Raw genomic sequence first — 19,413 nt, 5'->3', positions numbered from 1 at the left:
ACTTGAAGTTTTTTAAAGTGAAATCCCAGACTTCCAAGTAACTCAGGATTAGCTACTGATGGCCTCAGGCTGGGGGTGAGGGGCCTACATTTGGGAAGCTTGGAGGGTAGCCAGATTTAGCAAATAAAAATATAGGACACCCAGTTCAATCCGAATTTCAGACAATTTCTTAAGTAGAAGCATGGGCTTGTCACACAGCTGTGAGTGGCAGAGTCGGGCCCACCAAGCCCAGGTCTGTCTGGCTCTTCACCAAACATGGCATGCAATCTCGCCTTGAAGCAGACTCTTATGACCTCAAGAATTCCAAGAACCTCGTCGAGGCATCAAAGGGCATCCACCTACACTCTCAGCTTCTGTGAGTTTTTTTCGTTTCTTGGCTTTTATGTTTGGCATCTTTGTCTGCTAAGGCCCTTGTGCTCAGAGTTTAGGAGTCAGGTCCCAGGAAGCATATAGAAAACAGAGAACCTCATCTTCTTGGCCTTGGTTCCTCCATGCCTCTATTTAACGGTCCACGACCACCACCACCTACACTCCCAGATCTGGCTTTTCCCCTGCCCCTTTCCCTGCTCATAGCACCAAGCCCTGGAAACCTGGACCATCTCCAGCCTACCCCTCAACAGTACCACTGCGCAAGATTTGGGGATACCAAGGAAAACACACTAAAACGTGCAGCTCTAATCACTTGAATTAGGAGGGAGGGGCCCAAGCAGGAGATGCTGAGCAGAGAGGGGATGTGGTAAAGGGTGACCCATTTCACAAGCCCTTTGCCTTCTCTGGTCCTAACTCCCCCGTGTGAAAATGAGAGCTCCGAGCAAAATGCCTTCTAACATTGATCCCTGTGGGCCCTGCCCTTCTCACTTCTGAGACCTCCCAGCTCTTTAAGGAGCTGTGCACTGTGCACTCAGCTTCAGTCAGGAGATTGTCTCTGAGCCCTGAGTCTGTGCCAAGCATGCTGGGCCATGAACGTCAGCAGCAGAGGAGGTGACCTCAGCCCAGCTGGCTATGCCACATCAGACATCAGAGCAGAACAGCCCAGGACCTCCTGGCTCTCATGGAGCAGACTAACCTGGTCATGGCTGAGTGTCTGCCTGTGCGTGTCAGCATCTGGGTCCCCACCCCACCCTGGGGGGCTGTGGCAGATGGCCTCACTGACCACAGCCACTGTGTCAGCGACAAGTAAACAGGATGGGTTGATTGCTGCCATCATAAGCAGATGGATGCCAGTCACCATCTAAACAGGAAAGAAAACACTCAACCCACAGGGAGGGGAGCCTCCACTATGCTGATGTAGGAGAGACGGTGGGAGGAGAGAAAAGGGTTGGGGAGAAGACAAAGAGAGACAAAGATGGATAGAGACAGAGCAGGGAGGCAGTGAAGGAGACAGAGAAAGAAGAAAGTGAGAACCAGCAACTCAGGCAGTACCAAGCATGCTCTCAGCCTGCTGTGTTTCTACCAGCTGCTCTGGGCCCCCAACAGTGCTCCCAGGCGCCCCTACCTGCCAAAGTCCCTTGCCTCTAGCCAGCCTCCCCATGGCTGAGCTCCTGCCCCTCCTCCCATGGAGGCCTCCCCACCCCCTGCAGGCTCTGCTCAGGATACAGCTTGTGCAATAAATCTGCAAAGATGGACCGCCCCTAGGGTTCCCTTCCTCTTGTTCAGGAAAGCTCCAAAGTGTTTCTCCACCCAGATATACTCCCTGAGGGCTCCTCTTCTTTTGGGCTGCTACTGAGTCTACTGCGTGGTAGGATACACAGTTTCTCCCATTTTCAAATAGAGACGCTGGGTCCTTTGTGGGTCCATCCAAAGCCACCAGCAAATGAGGAACAAATTTAGCCTCTTGCACCTTAGCCTTTCAACGCCCATCCTCCTCCCTGGGCCACTTATGGCTGATCTTCCTGGGCCGGCCTCCCCCATCTCGATGGCCATGAGTCTAGATAGGAGCACCCGAGAACAGTGACTCAGGTAGGGGGAGGCTGGGGCTGCCAACTTCCTGGGAGGAGCACTTACCCATTAAACAGACCATCCTCTGAGTCACGGGAGGACTGCGAGATGCTGGAGGTTGGAAGAAGCTGACTCATCCTTGTCTATTTCAGCTGAGAAGGAAAAGGCCTACACATAGGAGAATGGCCAGTTCATCGTTGTTTCCCCACAGACTTGAAAACTGGAAAGGAGCCATGTGGAAAGATGGGGCAGTCCTCAGAGAAGGTCCTTGTGACAACACCAGAAGACATGACCTGGGGAGAGAAGGAAAATCCAGGGTCTTTTCAAAACACCGCGAGCAAGAAACTCAATATTCAAATTCAGACTCTGGGGGAAAAAAAAAAAAAAAAGCACGTGTGAAGGGATGTTGTTTGCCTTGCGAAATAATCTTTCATTAGAAAGCTTAGAGTTCCTTTAAATGTCATTCTGGTTTTGGCAGTTTCCGGGGTTTGCTTATAGATCTGTCTCTAGTTAAGAGAGAAGACACACCCGGTGCTCACAGCCCTGGGAACTTCTGCCCCGAGAAGGGCAGCCCTTCGCACATAAGTTGCAGGCCATCCCCAACGCCCTTGATTCCTTCACTCTAGTTCAGAGCTTCTCAAGCTTTCAGAATCACCTGGAAGACTTGTGAAAAACACAGAGGAGGGGGCCCCTGCCCCAGAGCTTCTGATTCAATAGGTCTCGAGTGGTGCCTGGGCATTTGCATTTTTAACAAGTTCCCGGGTGATGCTCCTGCTGCTGGTCACAGCTGAGTTGGACCCACCTGCCCGAGCTTGCCCACTGCCAGGGAAGGTCACTCAGCCTTGTCACAGGTCTCCCTTTATACTCCACGGCGCAGTCTGCCTTGTCCTCCGGGCCCACCACACTTCCACGAGCGTCCCTTTCCCACTCTCCACTCTGACTTGTTTACCCCTTCTATGCCTTCAAACATCCAACACCCCCACATTGCCCAGCTCAGAGGGTAAGGAAACAGATGCTGTCTTCTTTCCACCACCCAATCTGCAGACCCCCCGGGGTCTTCTCTCTCCATCTCCTCAGAGACAAAGGTGTTCCGCTCCCACCCCAAAGCCATTCACACCACTGTGTCCTCCTCCTGTTTCTTCCCCTAGTCCCTCTCTTAAGGGAATAGTGGACCATTCCCACAAGCAAGCCAGCATTTTTCCAGTGCCTCTCATCGTTAAAAAGGGTGGGGCCTACCCTAGATTCCTTATCTGCCTCCAGCTACCCCACCTAATATTCCCAGCAAAGCTTCTTCAAAGGCTTAAAAATAGTTCCCATCATTCCCATCACCACAATTCCCTTCCCACCCACTTGAGGACGCTGCCCTGCTTATCCCTCTGCTGAAATGCCGACGACTCCTGCGGTGCCAAATCCCCTGGTCCCCACCTCAGCCAGACTCTCAGAAACATGCAAGACAGATGACCACTGCATCCTGCTGGGCAGGCTTTCTGTTCCGAGCTTCTTCAGTCCACCCTCTCCTGGTTTTCCTCCTACCTCACTGGGTGTGCCTCTTCTGAGTGTTGGAGGGCTCTGGGCTTGGAAATGACCGCTCTCTCTAGCCCTCCAGCTCCATCATGGCGTCTGCTAAATCTGCCTCTACCGCCCATGATTGCTCCCCTGACCTTGGATTGTTACTCACCAAGGTGTTACTCACCTTGGATGTCTTTGACCATCTCAAACTCAGCATGCCCAAAATATAAATCTTGCTTACTCAGATTTTCTGTCATCAGAAAATTTACATTTTTAAACACACAGTTCAGTGGCTTTAAGTACATTCACAAGGTCTTGCTGTCCTCACCCATGTGCATTTGCAGAACTTTTGCATCATCCTAAACTGAAACTCTGTACGCATTAAATGATAACACCCCCTTGCCCCCACCACCCTCAGCCACTGGGAACCAGTATCCTGCTTTCTGTCTCTATGAATTTATTTATTATAGGTACCTCATATGAGTGGAATCATGCAATATTTGTCTTTTCGAATCTGCCTGCCAGACTTTTCCCCCCTTGAGTTCCACCATCCCCTGATTGTCCAAGAATCCTCCCCGGCAAATAAAATTGGTGGCTGCAAGCCTGCTCCAGAAGTTTCCTGACATGCTCTTGGATTTTCTTTTCCAGGTATTTCTGTTTTGTTATTTAGAATTTTGAATATAGAAAATAAAGTATTTTGAATATACAAAATAAAACACTCCTTCTCATATTTGATCATTGTTAACATTTTATGTCCATTGCTTTATTTTTAAATACAAAAAATAAGGCATCATAATTCAAATCTTAATCTCCACCCCTAAAAGCATCATTCAATAGATGAATATGAATCATCTAGCCAATTTTTATAGTGTACACATATACTACATTTAATCTAATCTGAGCACCATCAATTATACGATGTGCTATCATTTTAAACCCTACTTAAAAAGAAAAACAAACACCAATTAAACTATGAATAATGCTTTCTAATCTTAGATTTTTATTTAATATGTATTGAAAGAGCTTCTTTAGACTTATTTAGATAAATATTTTATCATACCATATTTCATCAAATCTAAAATGCTACACATTTTAAGATGCATTCTGATGAAAAGATCTAAAAAAAATATGTGTCTTAGGATCAATGAATTATGGCTTATCACTCTCGTGTAGACATAAGAAGGAAATTTCAAGGAAAAGAGAACTGGCCAAGTATTCCTAAAACTTCACATCTAAAGTTCAATGGTTCTGCATTAATTTTTTATATTAATAGACTTTTTTAAATGAAAGAAAAAATTGAGCAAAAAGTTTAAGCACAAAGAGTTCTTATATGCCTCCTTGCCTTCCCTCCCAATTTTCCTTATTTTTGAAAACTTGCATTATTGTGATACATTTCTTATAATTAATGTGCCAATATTGATGCATTTCTATTAACTAAAGTTCATAGTTTACATTAGGGTTCACTCATGTTGTACATTTTATGGGTTTGACAAATGTATAATGACACATGTCCACTATTATCATACAGAAGAATAGTCTTACTGCCCTAAAAATTCTCTGTGCTCCACCAGTCCACCTCTCTCCCCCCAAGCCCTGGCAACTACTGATCTTTTTACTGTTTCCATAGTTATGCCTTTTCCATAATGTCATATAGATGGAATCATACCATATGTTGCCTTTCGGATTGGCTCCTTCCACTTAGCCTAAATAGCTAATTCATCCTCAAATTGTCTTGTAACATCAAGGGATGCCAGTGTCTGGTCATACCACCAAATCACTATACTTTTTGACAAACTTATTCTACTTTTTAACAATTTAAAATTTTTTACCTTACTCGAACACAAATGCCCTGAGGTGGGTTGGGGTTATCCTGAATCCTCGTATGAATAAGAAGAGGAAATTTAAGGTGGAGGAGAGAAAGGTCAGATGTGTTCATCTTATCCAATTCTTCTTAGTAAAGTAGGTAGAAGGTTCATCTGGTAAAGGAGAGACAGGACTGGAAGAAATGGTTCTGGAAATCTGACATGACAATAACCAATGCTTTGGGTATATGTGTGGATGTGTTTGTCCACAAATGAACAGCATTTATTTCCATGTCAAAGAGAATGAGATTGTAAAATACCCTGAGGGTGCATGATTTTCTCTTCTTTTTTTAAAAGGTATAAAGTACAAACAGTAGTACTTACCCTTGGTATTATAAAGGTCTGCAAGTTTTGAAAAACTCATGCAGTTGTGTTATCACCACCCATAATCAATATATACAACAGTCCCTTCTAAAATATTCCCTCATGCTCTTTAGTAGTCAACCCCTCCCCTTCCCCTAGCCTCTGGAAACTACTGATCTGTTTTCTGTCCCTATAATTTTGCTTCTTCTGAAATAAATGGAATCATACAATGTGTAGCCTTTTGAATCTGGCTTCTTTCTCTTAGTCAAATGCATTTGAGATTCATCCATGTTGTATATTATTTGTAGTTCACTCCTCATTATTGCTGAGTAGTATTCCATTATATGGATACACCAGAGTTGATCCATTCACTAGTTGAAGGACATTTGGGCTATTTCTTGTTTGGGAGATTATGAATAAAACTGCTATAAACATTTGCATACAGATTTATGTGCAGATATAAGTTCTTATTTCACTTGAATAAATCCCCAGAAGTTGGATGGCTGGGTTATATGGCAGATGTATAGTGACATTTCATAATTTTAATTTGCATTTTCATAATGACTAATGATGTTGAGCATCATCTCATCAAGTGTTTTTTTGGTCATCTTTATATCTTCTTTTGCAACATGTCTGTTCAAATCCTTCACCCATTTTTTATAGGGCTGTTTGTTTTATCACTGCCTTGACAGTTCTTTTTGTAATCCAGTTTTTAGACAGGAGAAGAGCCTAGAAATGATTCCATCATGTGTTTCCTCTAAACCATATTTTTCTGTCTGTGGTTTCCATCACATATTCCAAAATAAAGGTAGTCTTAGTCTTTCTGGTGACTGGAAATACTCTGGCCTTGAAATTACTTTCTTCTCAACCTCCTAAAGCATTTGGTAATAGTTCTTTTATTTTCCATTTCAGATGGAGCTCTGAAGAATTGAGCAAGTGGCAAAGCCATAAAAAGGGAATGTGTCTGATGCTGGAAGGTGAATATAATGGAAAAACATAAACACATGTACTTTTCTTTCTTTATTTGCTTTTCATGTATTTTTTTGCATCTCAGCCTTTTCATCTGAGTTCATTTTCCTTCTATCTACTGAAAACAGTTAAGTTCTGCTGGGGATCCACTCATAATTTAGGTTTATCTGTTGTATGGAAATGCCTTTATTTCACCCTTAGTAAAATATATTTTAGCTGGGTATAGAATTCTATGGATTTTTTTTTCCCAACAGGTTGAAAATATCATTCCACTTTCTTCTCATTTCCATTGCCAACTAACTAAAAGTTATCAAGTTTTTCCCCCTCTGGCTGCTCTTAAATTTTTTTTCATTGCTTTGGTCCTCTCTTTAGGAAAAGTTTCACTATAATGCGTTTAGGTATAGATTTCTTTTCATGTAGACTCTTTGGAATTGAGTTTCTTGAATCTATGGATTGGTATCTTTCTATAGTTTCCAAAATTTTTCAGCCATTATCTCTTCAAATATTGCCTCTGTTCTCATCTTCTCTCTCATCCTTTAACTTCTGGAACTTAGATTACAAATATATTAGAATTTGTCATTGTGTTCTCTCAGTCTCTGGCCCTCCTATCTGTATTTCCTTTCTTTTTGTCTCTTAAACTTATAATCTTACTGTTCAAATGCCCACAAAATGCATCAAGCTAATGTACTAGGTGGATTGGTTGCCCAGGGCACCTGTGCATCTAGGCCAGATGCCTTTTAGATAATCCTCCACTGGCCCAGCCATTCAATATTTTATGCAGCCACAAGAACACCTTTGGAGAAAATTTCACTCTTATAAATCACTTCATAGTTTCAAAATCCTGCTATCTTTATATAGGTATCTTCAACTCCCTCTTTCACTCTCATAAGTACTCTATTTTGGAAATTAAACTACATGAAAACCTCATTCATATTAAATATGATGACATCTTTTGTTAAGCAGCAGCTATATATGACATCACAGTGATGTGCTTATTTTGGTAACCTGTGCTTGATATGAATTTCTTCAGTGCTTTTAGAATTGACAGTACAATTTTGATGTTTCATTTTTCCCTAATTGAATTACATCACTAGAAATTAAACAGCTTCTTTTCAAAGTCAGCAAAAACTTCTGAGAAACTAATTTTCAAACCTTTAGTAAAAGTTCCCACATGACACATCAATCACACCAGCCTCTCATTGTTTTGAAATGTATTTCATCAAATTTGAAGGGTTAGGGAATTCCTTCTGCTTGTACTTCCATTGCTTGGTGAGTGACAGACAAGCTTTCTGGCCATAATGCAGTTTCATCTACTTATGGGTATCATTATTTTATATCATAAAATCCCTGGTTGTTGCTTTGCAAGAAAAAAATAATAATTTCTTCAACATCACGTATAGGCATATCTTATTTTATTGCATCTCATTTTATTGCACTTGCACTTGGTGTCTCTGTGTCACATTTTGTCAATTCCCAGAATATTTCAAACATATTCATTATTATTATTATTATTATTATTATTATTATTATTATTATATGTATTATGATTTCCTCATCAGTGATATTTGATGTTACTATTGTAATTGTTTTTTGGGGGGGCACCACAAACCAGGCCCATACAAGCAGCAAACTTGATAAATGTTGTGTGTGTTTGGAACTGTCCGTTCCCCTGTCTCTCTTCCTCTCATCAGGCCTCTCAATTCCCTGAGACACAGCAGTATTGAAATTAGGCCAGTTGATAACTGTACAATGGCCTCTGAGTGTTCAAATGAAAGGAAGAGTCACACATTTCTCACGTTATGTGAAAGTGAGAAATGATTACTTTTAGTGAGGAACACATGTTGAAAGCTGAGATAGGCCAAAATATAGACTTCTTGTGTCAATCACTTAGCCAAGTTTTAAATAAAAAGGAAATGTTCTTGAAGGAATTTGAAAGCGCTACTCCAGTGAACATATGAATTATAAGAAAATGAAACAGCCTTACTGTTGATGTAGAGAAAGTTTCAGTGGTCCAGATAGATCAAGCCAACCCCGATATTCCCTTAAGCCAAAGCCTAATCCAGAACAAGACCATAACTCTTTTCAATTCTAAGAAAGATGAGAGGGATGAGGAAGCTTCAGAAGAAAAGTTTGAAACCAGCAGAAGTTGGTTCATGAGGCTTAAGGAGAGAAGTCATCTCCATAACAGAAGAGTACAAGGTGAAGCAGCAAGTGCTGATGTAGAAGCTGCAGCAAGTTATCCAGAAGATCTAGCTAAGATAATTCATGAAGATGGCTACACTAAACAACAGATCTCCAATGTAGATGAAACAACCTTATATTGAGAGATGCCACCTAGAACTTTCATAGTTATAGAGGAGAAGTCAATGCCTGGTTTCAAAGGACAGGCTGATTCTCTTGTTAGGGGCTATTGCAACGGGTGACTTTAAGTTGAAGCCTATGCTCATTTACCATTCTGTAAATCTTAGGGCTGTTAAGAATTACACTAAATCTACTCTGCTTGTGCTCTATAAATGGAACAACAACAAAAAAAGTCTGGATGATAACACATCTCTTTACAACATGGTTTACTGAATATTTTAAGCCCACAGTTGAGAACTACTGCTCAGAAAAAAAGAATCCTTTCAGGCTATTACTGCTCATTGACAATGCATCTGGTCACCCAAGAATTCTGATAGAAATGGACAATGAGATTTAAATTATTTTCATGCCTGCTAATATATATGTTCTGCAACCCGTGGACAAAGGAGTAATTTAAACTTCCAAGTCTTATGATTTTACAAATACATTTTCTAAAGCTATTGCTGCCATAGATAATGATTTCTCTGATGGATCTGGCAAAGTAAACTGAAAACCTTCTAGAAAGGATTCACCATTTTAGATACCATTAAGAACATTTGCAATACAGTGGCAAAGTTTGAGAGGATTGACTCCAAATATCAACATTAACAGGAGTTGGAAGAAGTTGATTCTCATGGACAACTCTGAGGGATTCAAGACTTCAGTGGAGGAAGTAACTGCAGATGTAGTAGAAACAGCAAGAGAACTAGAACTAGAAGTGAGCCTGAAGATGTGACTGAATTGCAGCAATCTCATGATTAAACTTTCACAGATTGGGAGTTGCATCTTATGGATAAGCAAAGGAAGTGGCTTCATGAGATGGAAACTATTCCTGGTGAAGATGCTGTGAAGATTGTTGAAATGACAGGAAAGGATTTAAAATACTACATAAACTTAGTTAATAAAACAGTGGCAAAGTTTGAGAGGATTGACTCCAATTTTTAAAGAAGTTCTGCAAGTAAAATACTATCAAACAGTGTCACATGCTACAGAAAAAAATGTTCATGAAAGTAAGAGTCAATCAATGTGGCAAACTTCTTTGCTGTCTTATTTTAAGAAATTGCCACAGCTACCCTAACCTTCAGCAACCACCACCCTAATCAGTCAGCAGCCATCACAATGAGACAAGACCCTTCACCAGCAAAAAGATTATGACTTTTGAAAGTTAAGATGATGACTAGCATTTGGGGGCAATAAAGTGTTTTAAAATTAAGTACATACATTATTTTTTTTTAGATACAATGCTATTGCACGCTTAATAGACTACTTAGGGTACAGTATAAAAATAACTTTTACATGCACTGGGAAATCAAAAAAATTATTTAACTTGATTTATTGTGCTATTCACTTTATTGCAGTGGTCTGGACCAAACCCACAATATCTCCAAGACATGCCTGTAAGTACTCTTGCCCTGCTGCTCTCTTTCTGTATATAGAGTGTACAAAACTTTTCATTTCAGTGCTAATTTAATGTAATATTGTTCAGAAGTATAAAATCTCAGCTCATCAAATGAAATGATGACAATATGAACAACTCTAACCAAATTCATCCCTGCTCAGGCAAGGACTTCATTATAACCCCCACGTGGCCAAAAGCAATCATAAGATACCGCCAATTGTGAATGTATCCCAATAACAGAAATGCTAAAATGTGAGAAAAATGTACATTTTATAATTGATTAAACACAGTAAAACAAAATTTGATAATATTGTAATAAGTTGATGGACCCACATTAGTGGAAATTTTTAACAAACTTCTTTCAATATTTGAGAAATAGATTAAGCATTTTTAAGGAATTCAGGTGATTTGAACAATATTATTCGTAAGCTTGGCCTAAAAGGTACATGCACCCAACAAGAGAAAAAAAATAGCATCACTCTTCTCAAGTACATACATAATATTTACAAAAGTTGACCACATAGTAGACCACAGGGTATTTTACAACAATGGCAAAGAATGAGTATCATAAATGTCCTCTTAATATAAAGTTAATTTATTAAAAATGAAAAAAGATGCATAGTGATAGAAAATGCAGAACTTAAATCTATAAACAACTATAACTATGAGCAGCTTTTTGCTACTAAGCTTTAAAACTTAGATGAAAGAAGCAACTTCCTGGAAAAGAAATCTATCCAAAACTGACTCAAGAAGAAATAGAAAAGCCAAGTCATTTTATAACCATTTTAGAAATTTAGTCAAAAAATTTTAAATCTACCATGAAAAATGAGGTTCTGATGGTTTTATAGGCAGTTTCTTCAAAGCATTCAAGGAACAGGTTATTCCAATCTCATGCTAACTGTATCAGAGAGTAAGAGAACTTGCCCCAATTCATTTTATGAGGTTAGCAAAATCTCGATACCAAAACCAAACAAGAACAAACTGAGAAAGAAATATCACAGACTTCCATCACGTATAAGGCATAGATACAAAAATTCAAAACAAAATTCTACAAAATGTATCCAACGATGTACTTAAAGCAACAATACATCATACCTTGGTTAGATTTAGCTCCAGAATTCGGAAATAATTCAACATTAAAATATATTAAATATTCACCTCATTATTAAACTTTAAAAAATATATGAGACCATCTCAAATAAAAACAAAATGGTTTTTAAATCACACTCAATAAAAATAAGAATTCGGAAGTATCTAGAAACAGATGGGACCTTCATAAACCTGGTAAATAATATCCACCAAAATCATTTTAAAAAATCATACTTAGTGCAAGAAAATTAAATTTTTACCCTTAAAATTCTAGAATAAGGCAAGGAAACCCACTGTCATTGCTTCTATTCACCTTGTACATGAAGTCCTGGCCAGCTTCCTTCTAAAAGTTCAGGAAAACCAACTTCATATAGAAATAAGCAATAGAAATTTATCAAGGCTAAATCCCATATGATGTTATTTTAAGAAAAAAGAGAATGAGGAGCAAAATAGCATTCCAACAGAAAATGAATATGAGCCAGAAAGATGTGCCCACAAAACAGATTTTAAAATGTAATCTACTATATCAAAATGTGCTGAAAGATAATGAGATGATTACATATGGTAGGAAACAGCAAAATAAATCAGAATAGAAAAACTTGGAAATAAGGTGACACCATGCAAGAAAGAATTTTAAATAAACAATCATTTCAGAAATGAAGACTAAAATGAACACAAGTACACTTCTCTTTAAGGGTACAACCAGGTAACTGTACACATCCCTTCCACTCATATTCCACTGGCTTGAATAAATAGCCACATCTAGCTGCAGGGAAATCTGGGAAATGGAGTCACAGCTGAGCAAGCCAGTGCCTCCCAAAAACTTCTGTTACCATGGAATAAAAGGAAAACAGAGAGGATTGAGTACAATTTAATAATCTTTCTAACAGTCTTCCACTTTGGTTATGCAAATTCTTCCACCCATACACAGAAAAAACCCTTGCCCCTTCCCAAGGGAGATGACCCCAAAGTCCTACCCAACGAATGACTCCAGATCAAAGTCCAGGATCTATGGGAGACGTGTGGCTCTGTCCATCAGGTCTGGATAAACTTTTCCGCATTCAGTGACATATAAAATAAAAGGCAAGTCACCTGGCCCTCATCACACATGGAGATTCACGCAAAGCTGGAGTGGAAACAGAATAACTGCAACAAAAGTCTGATTTGAAAACTGAGAACATGGGGAACCAGCCCAGAAGTCAGCTGTCCAAGGTGAGATCAAGCCCACTGGGTGGGCCAGAGTCATGGGGTCATTGCCTTGACAGTGGGATTGGTTCTATGGTTGGTCCACTTAGTTATGCTTATTTCCTCTTTGGCCTTGGCACTGCCCCCCTGGGGATTAATTTTTCTCATTTTAAAATGGATTTTGAAGAAGTTTGCCCTTGGGTTCTGCACAGCTCTCACAGTTGGCTTCTAGTGGTGCAGGTCTGGGACTGCTTTAAGGGTTTCTGACCATTCTTGGAGTTTCTATAGCAATCCAGCCCCTTCAGTTCCCTAGGCTTCAGGTGTATTTATCCAAAATCAATTTGACACTTAGGTAACAGTACTCAAAGAACATCTTTTTTTTCTTTTTCTTTTTTAACATTTGAAACTCTTGACTTGTACTCATTGCCTCTATACTATGACATTTTCCCTTATTCAGCATAATGATAACTCCCTTAAGAGCATATGAAATAATAGACTTGGGTGTTCCCATGTGTGTAAGGGGCGTGGAGGTGGAAGTTCCAGCCTTGTAATCATATGGTTGGTCTTCCTGGCAATGAGCCCCCATCCTTAGGGGCTTTCCCAAAGTCACCTTATTAGCATAAATTCAGGTGAGATTGAAAGGAGTTTGTTATCAAGACACCTTCTCTGTTCTTATCACTTAGGAAATCCCAGGGGTTTAAGGAGCTTTGAGTCAGAAACCAGGGTCTTTGTGCCAGAAGACCAAATATCTGTTTCTTATGATAAATCATAGCATCACAGATGTGAAGGCAACAACTGTATTCTAATCTTTGCTGCTGGATAAATGCCTGCTGTATAGCTAAGAGCCCTTCCTATAAATGCCTGAGAAAGCCTTGGGGTCCCAGTCTTATCTCTTGCTTAGGATGTCTCTTAAAAGCCACCTCTTATAGATACCCAGGTATCTAGGATGGTTCACCTGCAGGTCTTCATGCTGGGATCACCCCTTCATGCCAGGTAGCCCTTTGGGAGGGATCTAAACAGCCCTTTGCCTCATGTGTACGCCACATTTGGTACAAGAAGACCAGCCCCTCTTGACCCACCACCTTGGGGGCTGCAGATACTTCCCAAACACACATTTCCATTTTAGACCCCAAATAGTCAGCTCTAGGCACACTCTCTCACAAGTCAAGTTTCTTGGGTGAATTAGATACCAGTGGACTGTGTCCTGCAAGCTCCAGGTGCATATATCATCAAGCTTCCTGAGTGGTGCTATCGAAGTTCCTCTTGTTTGACCCTAGATAAGGGGACTCACGCTCTATCTCACCCCAAGGGAGATGGAGACTGCACAGCACAAGTGCCTCCAAAGAAATTCTCTCTAATTCTAAACTCTCTCTGCCTCACCAACCTCTTGGGCCAAGCAGAAGGGTCATCTAAGGTCCCCAAATTTGGTTTTCAACACCTCTTTCCACATCCTGTGTAAGTGGTCTCCCAGGACTTCGCCTTGGTGCTGAGGGTGGGATGGTACCATCTATTCTCTTAGGATCTCAGCCAAAATCAAGACACAAAGAGTCTGATCCTGCCATACGCATTCACATCCGGCCACATTCAACCCGGCAGAAGCCTCCAAACCTCGGGGATATTTTTCAACTGGGAACATTAGGCTAAATAAAGCGCTTCCTCTGTGGGAGGGGATGTTGGTGTGGCGGGGCAGGGGGGTGTTTAATTCCAACTCTTTTTCATGAATGAAAAAATAAATAAATAAAAAGCATTCACCAGGAACATCATCACAGCTCGGAAATTCCAGTCAGCTCAGCTCCCAACGCCACTTCCTGCTGCAGAAGGAAGGTGGATTCCGTTCCAGATATTCTGGGCCCAGCCTTGGCTGGCTGCCCTGGACGGTGTGTTTATTTGGCACTTGCCGCATCCCTCCTCCACCCCCTGTCCCCTCCCAGCTTTCCTCCTCCCTACCAGAATACTGAGGGACAATGGAGAAAGGCAGAGACCCCATGTCAAAGAGCTCTCCATCTATCCCCGAGCCTCTCTAATTCCTTCCTATCGCTCCTGGAGCAAAACCTCCCTGATCACCTCCCTGCCTGTGAAGTAGGACAGGGCTTATCACTCAGACCTCTGGAATCTTGCTTCTGCCCTTACCTCCTCACTGAAGTTGCCCTTCCACGTAACATCCTCAGTGGGCCTTTGCATCCTCATCTGACTGGCCCTCTTGGGGTTATTTGACTCATTAACCATTTCCTCTTTCCCTGGCAGCGTTCTTGGTCTGTTTGGCACCAGGTCCTGGCTTTCCTCTCACCTCTCTCTGGCCACTCCTCTTCAGTTTCCTTCTAACTCTCAAATGTGGCAGTTCCTCCGGGTTTGGGGCTCAGCCCACTTCTCTCTCCCTAGGTGTGGCTTCATTTGTCATGCATTTGCTAAAGCCCCACAAATCTGTATCTTGTCTAGATGAATCCCTGACCTTTCATACAAACGTCCAACTATCAGATGCCTCCACTCAGATGAGCCTCAGGCACTCCAAACAAAATATGTGCCAAAGGAAGCTTATTTCTCCACCCACCCATAAAATCCTATTTCTTCCTTTAAATTACCCAGCTCATCAAAGGCACCAACCTCAGTCCCATTGCTCAAGCCAGAAATGTGGGTGCTTTATCCAGTGTTAACTTAACCTCCTTGCACACCCACCCCATGACATCAAGTCAAAAGACAAACCCCGCTGATTGTACCTTCCTAATAACCCCATATGCACCTGCTCAAGCTTACGCTGAGGTTCTCCTCAGGACTGCAATAGCTCCCAAACAGTCCCTGCGCCTCCAGCGTTCTCCCTCTCCGGTCCATTCTCCAGTTAGTAGTTCATTCATTCAAATGATATTGTTGAGCATGTGGATGGAGAAATTTTTCTAATGTGAAAATCTAATGGAGGCATCTTCCATCAATCCTGACATGTCCCCAGTTCCACATCCTCCCATGTATCCTTAGGGTCTCAGCTCTGACACCCTCTTGCCCCCCTGAAATACCTTCTCTGACCAGCCTCAGGGAAGCACCCCTCCTCGACCTCCGCCAGTGCCCCTTTCCTGCCAGCACCTGGCCTGCAGACTCCCCGGAAGCAGGACAGGGTCTTGATCTGAGTTGTTGTACTCAAGAAATGTTGAATGAGGAGTTAGACAACAAAATGGAATATTGTCTGATAAAGTCAGGGAAGCCCCTGAATCTGCAGATAATCTGCACAGGTAAAGTAGTCTAGAGAAACTTCTCATGAAGGGAAGTAGCCTGGGGAAAACCCTCTCTTCCTCTCTTAGGAAGAGCTGCCTCTCACTAAGCCAGACTGTAGGACATTCCACAAAAACTGGCCTGGATTTAGGAGTATCTTTATACTTAGGAGACGTATTCAGAAGTGTTGAGAAGGGAAATATCATATTTGCAATTTACTTTCAAATGTTCCCCAAAAAAGGCATATATGTAGAAAGAGAGCACATATGAAAAAATATTACCACTTTTGAATCTGGGTGGCAGGGTACAGGTGTTTGTTGTACTATTTTTTCTTTTTTGTCTGTATGCTGAGAAATTTTTATAACACAAAGTTGAGGAAATAGAGCTTTCCTTTGATGCTGGGAGAGGAAGCTGGCACTAAGGGATGGATGTGTGGGTATTTATAACTATTCTTATGGTTTCATTTTTAATTATTGTACACATAATTCATGTTGATCAAAGAAAGTTTCATAAACACAGACATAAATAGAAATTGCCCATAATTGCAGCTTCCAGGGAATAATAATACTGAACTGTTTTACCATATTCCTGTTCTGATGTTCATATTTTTACTTAACTAGGGTCCCCCTTCCCCTCTCCACAGGCCCCTGGATGTGTTTGGAGCCAAACTTACTCAGGTTTTGTTGCTTTTGTTCCCAACTTGGTACCCCAGACCCCTGAAAGGCCAGAGAAGGGAGGTGTCTGCAGGTCATCCCATCTCCATGGGCTTGGGGCTCCCTGGGGGCTCCGTGAGGGAGGCAAGGAGAGCTGTGCCAGCTAAGAGGCCTGGGCAGAAGACAGACTGAGGGAGAGACTGCCACCTTCTCAGAACAATGGGGCCTCTGGCCTATGTTATTCTCCGTCTGTAATGGAACTCACACATGCAAATACACTTCCACACGCACATGTGCAAACATACCCCTACACACATGCACATACACACACTTGTCATCTGCTCTGATAATGGGGGAAATTCACTTGCGCCTTGCCCTTTTTTTTCCCCTGTTGAGGACAAAAAGTAAACATTTTCCCCTCTTCCCCTCTCAGGAAGTGTAGTTGAGGAAGAAGAGCTGACAATTTTTTTTGTATTTCCCTGTGAAGTTGAGACCCAGAGGGAAATGGCCCCATCATGGCAGTGGCTGCCAGTGCCTGAGTCCAGCGGCCGCCCCAGTGCCTTGGACTTCAGGAGGCCTCCCAGATGACTCGAAACCAGCCGTAGAGGAAGGTAACGAAGCATGGTCATCTTGGCAGGTAGGGCCTCAGAGCTGGATTTATATTTATTTTCCCACAGCAAGCCAAATGACATTTTTTTTTTATACCAGGGTATTGTGCAGTAATTCATACCTGTTGTACCAATAATAGTTCTAGACATTTGCCATAAGCAGCAACTTGGGGCAATTAGAGTCTAGCTTTGACCTAATGCACAAAGGGGCTCTAGAGAATAATTCACAGCAAGTGTCCCACCTTGAGTCAAGGCAGCAGCCTGTTACACCCCACCCATCAGTCACTGGCTCTGGTCCACAGGGGGCAGGTGTGTACATAATCTCCTAGGCATTTCTGAGCACAGTGATTCAGCACAAGGCAACACTCAAGAGAAGGGTCAGCTGGAGGCCATTTGGAGCCAGCACTCACCCACAGGAACCGGGGGATGGGGCATCCTTGCTAAAGGGAACCCCTCCTGCCTTTTGTACCAGCAATGGCTCCAAGCTGTTCTCAGAGCAGCTCCAAGTGGCTCTCCTACTTGGACGAGCAGCCTCTGGAGGGCTCCTCAAACACACATTGCTGGACCCTACCCGTAAGCGATGCTCATGCTGCTGGTCTGGAATCAAACTCTGAGAACCCCAGCTCTAAGCCTTCGGGACAGGTATATCCCAGAGAGTAAAGGCTGAATTATGAGAGCATATGAAATGACAAAATGGGCATTAACATCATATGCTCAGCTCCCTGAGGCACACTGGTTTAGGGAAGGGGTTGGGGAAGAGCATGGAGGAAAGGAAGGCCAGGAGCAGAGAAGGCTTAGCTGCTACAGCATGAGGCTCTTGCCCTGGCTGGGAGCCTCAGCTTTCTGAATGAAGAGCAGGCACAGGAGGGCCCTGGCCCCTCTCCCGGAGGCCAGGTCACAGGCTCTGAGAGCCAGATTTGCATCGGCCAAGCTCCTGGCCTCCACCCCCACCAGCAGCTCCCAGGGCTCACACTCAGCCCCACGCACTGGCAAAGCAGAGCAGGAGGGTCTCCCATGGCTGCCCTAGAGAAGCCCAGGGCCTGGGAATGGAGGGAAGCGTCCACGGACCCAGCTCCTTGAAAGCAGACCCAGGCCCCCTGAGTGATTCTCACAAGCAGAGAGAAGCCTCTTCTTGTGTGTGTAGCTTCAGCCTGATCCCTCTCACACTCAATGGTGGGCCAGGGGAGCAAAGTTTCAGGGTCTCCCATCCCAGCCAGGGTTCTCCCCTTTGCAAGGTCTGGGAAAACTTTCTTTACACTCCTCACAGAAGACTTCAGACACCAGGTGCATGGGGTTCATTTCTGGCAGACACCAACTGAGTGTCCTACAATTTAACTCAATCCTCACACTACCTACCTGCAAATAGCATCAAACCCCAGAGGTTAAGATTGCCCCTGACTTCAGAATCCCAACAGATGTAGCCACTGTGGAAAACAGTATGGTGGTTTCTCAAAAAAAATTTTTTAATGGGACTCCCATCTTACCTAGCAAACTTTGGGTATATAGCCAAAGGAAGTGAAAACAGGATCTCTAAGAGGTATCTGTGCCCTCTGTGTTCACTGCAGCATTATTTATATCACATATTACATTACTACAATAGTCAGGATATGGAAACAATCTTAGATGTTTACCAATGGATAAATGAATAAAGAAAATGTGGTTTACATATACATATAATGAAATATTACTCAGCCATGAAAAAGAAGGAAATCCTGCTATTTGAAACAACTTGGATGAAATTTGAGGGCATTATGCTAAGCAAAGTAAGTCAAAGAAGGACAAATGCTGTATGATCTCACTTACATGGAATCAAAAAGAGCTAAATTCGGAGAAACAGAATAGAGTGGTGGTTACCAGGGGCTGGTAGCTGGGAGAAATAGGGAGCTGTTGGTCAAAGGGTACAAATTTCCAATGATAAGATGAGTAAGTTCTGGGGATCTTATGTTCAGCATGTGATTATAACTAACAATACTGTATCATATACTTGAATGTTGCCAAGGAGTAGATCTTAAATGTTCTCAACACAAAAAAGAAATGGCAATTATGTGGTGGGACGGAGGTGGTAGCTAATGCAATCATGGTGATCATTTTGCATGCATGAGTATACCAAATCAACATGTTGTACAACTTGAACTTACACAATGTTATATGTCAGCTATATCTCAATAAAGCTGGCAGGTGGGGAAGTGAGAAGGCTGCTCCTCACCTTAGATGTCAATCACAAGTCCAGGCCACACATACTTATGACCAACCAGTTGTAAAACAAGAGTTACCACAACCCCCTCTTCAGTTCTAATAACTTGCTAGTATGGCTTACAAACTCAGAAATCATAAACTCAAAAGTGATAGCTAGAAAAGGC

The 19,413-nt window shown here is 42.2% G+C and overlaps 1 protein-coding gene across 2 annotated transcripts in view; it reads right to left on the bottom strand.

The window, feature by feature from the left end:
* SMOX (spermine oxidase) overlaps positions 1-19,413 on the bottom strand; it is a 104,008-nt gene that overhangs the window by 43,775 nt on the left and 40,820 nt on the right. For both annotated transcript variants that reach the window (XM_073236882.1, XM_017663885.3), the window contains one exon: positions 2,005-2,231. The gene's annotated coding sequence lies outside the window, so the exon portion shown is untranslated. The remainder of the gene's footprint in view (positions 1-2,004; positions 2,232-19,413) is intronic.

This window comes from Manis javanica, chromosome 5 (genome assembly GCF_040802235.1).
Source record: "Manis javanica isolate MJ-LG chromosome 5, MJ_LKY, whole genome shotgun sequence".
NCBI lineage: Eukaryota > Metazoa > Chordata > Mammalia > Pholidota > Manidae > Manis > Manis javanica.
This window is presented reverse-complemented; position numbering and strand designations above follow the sequence as displayed.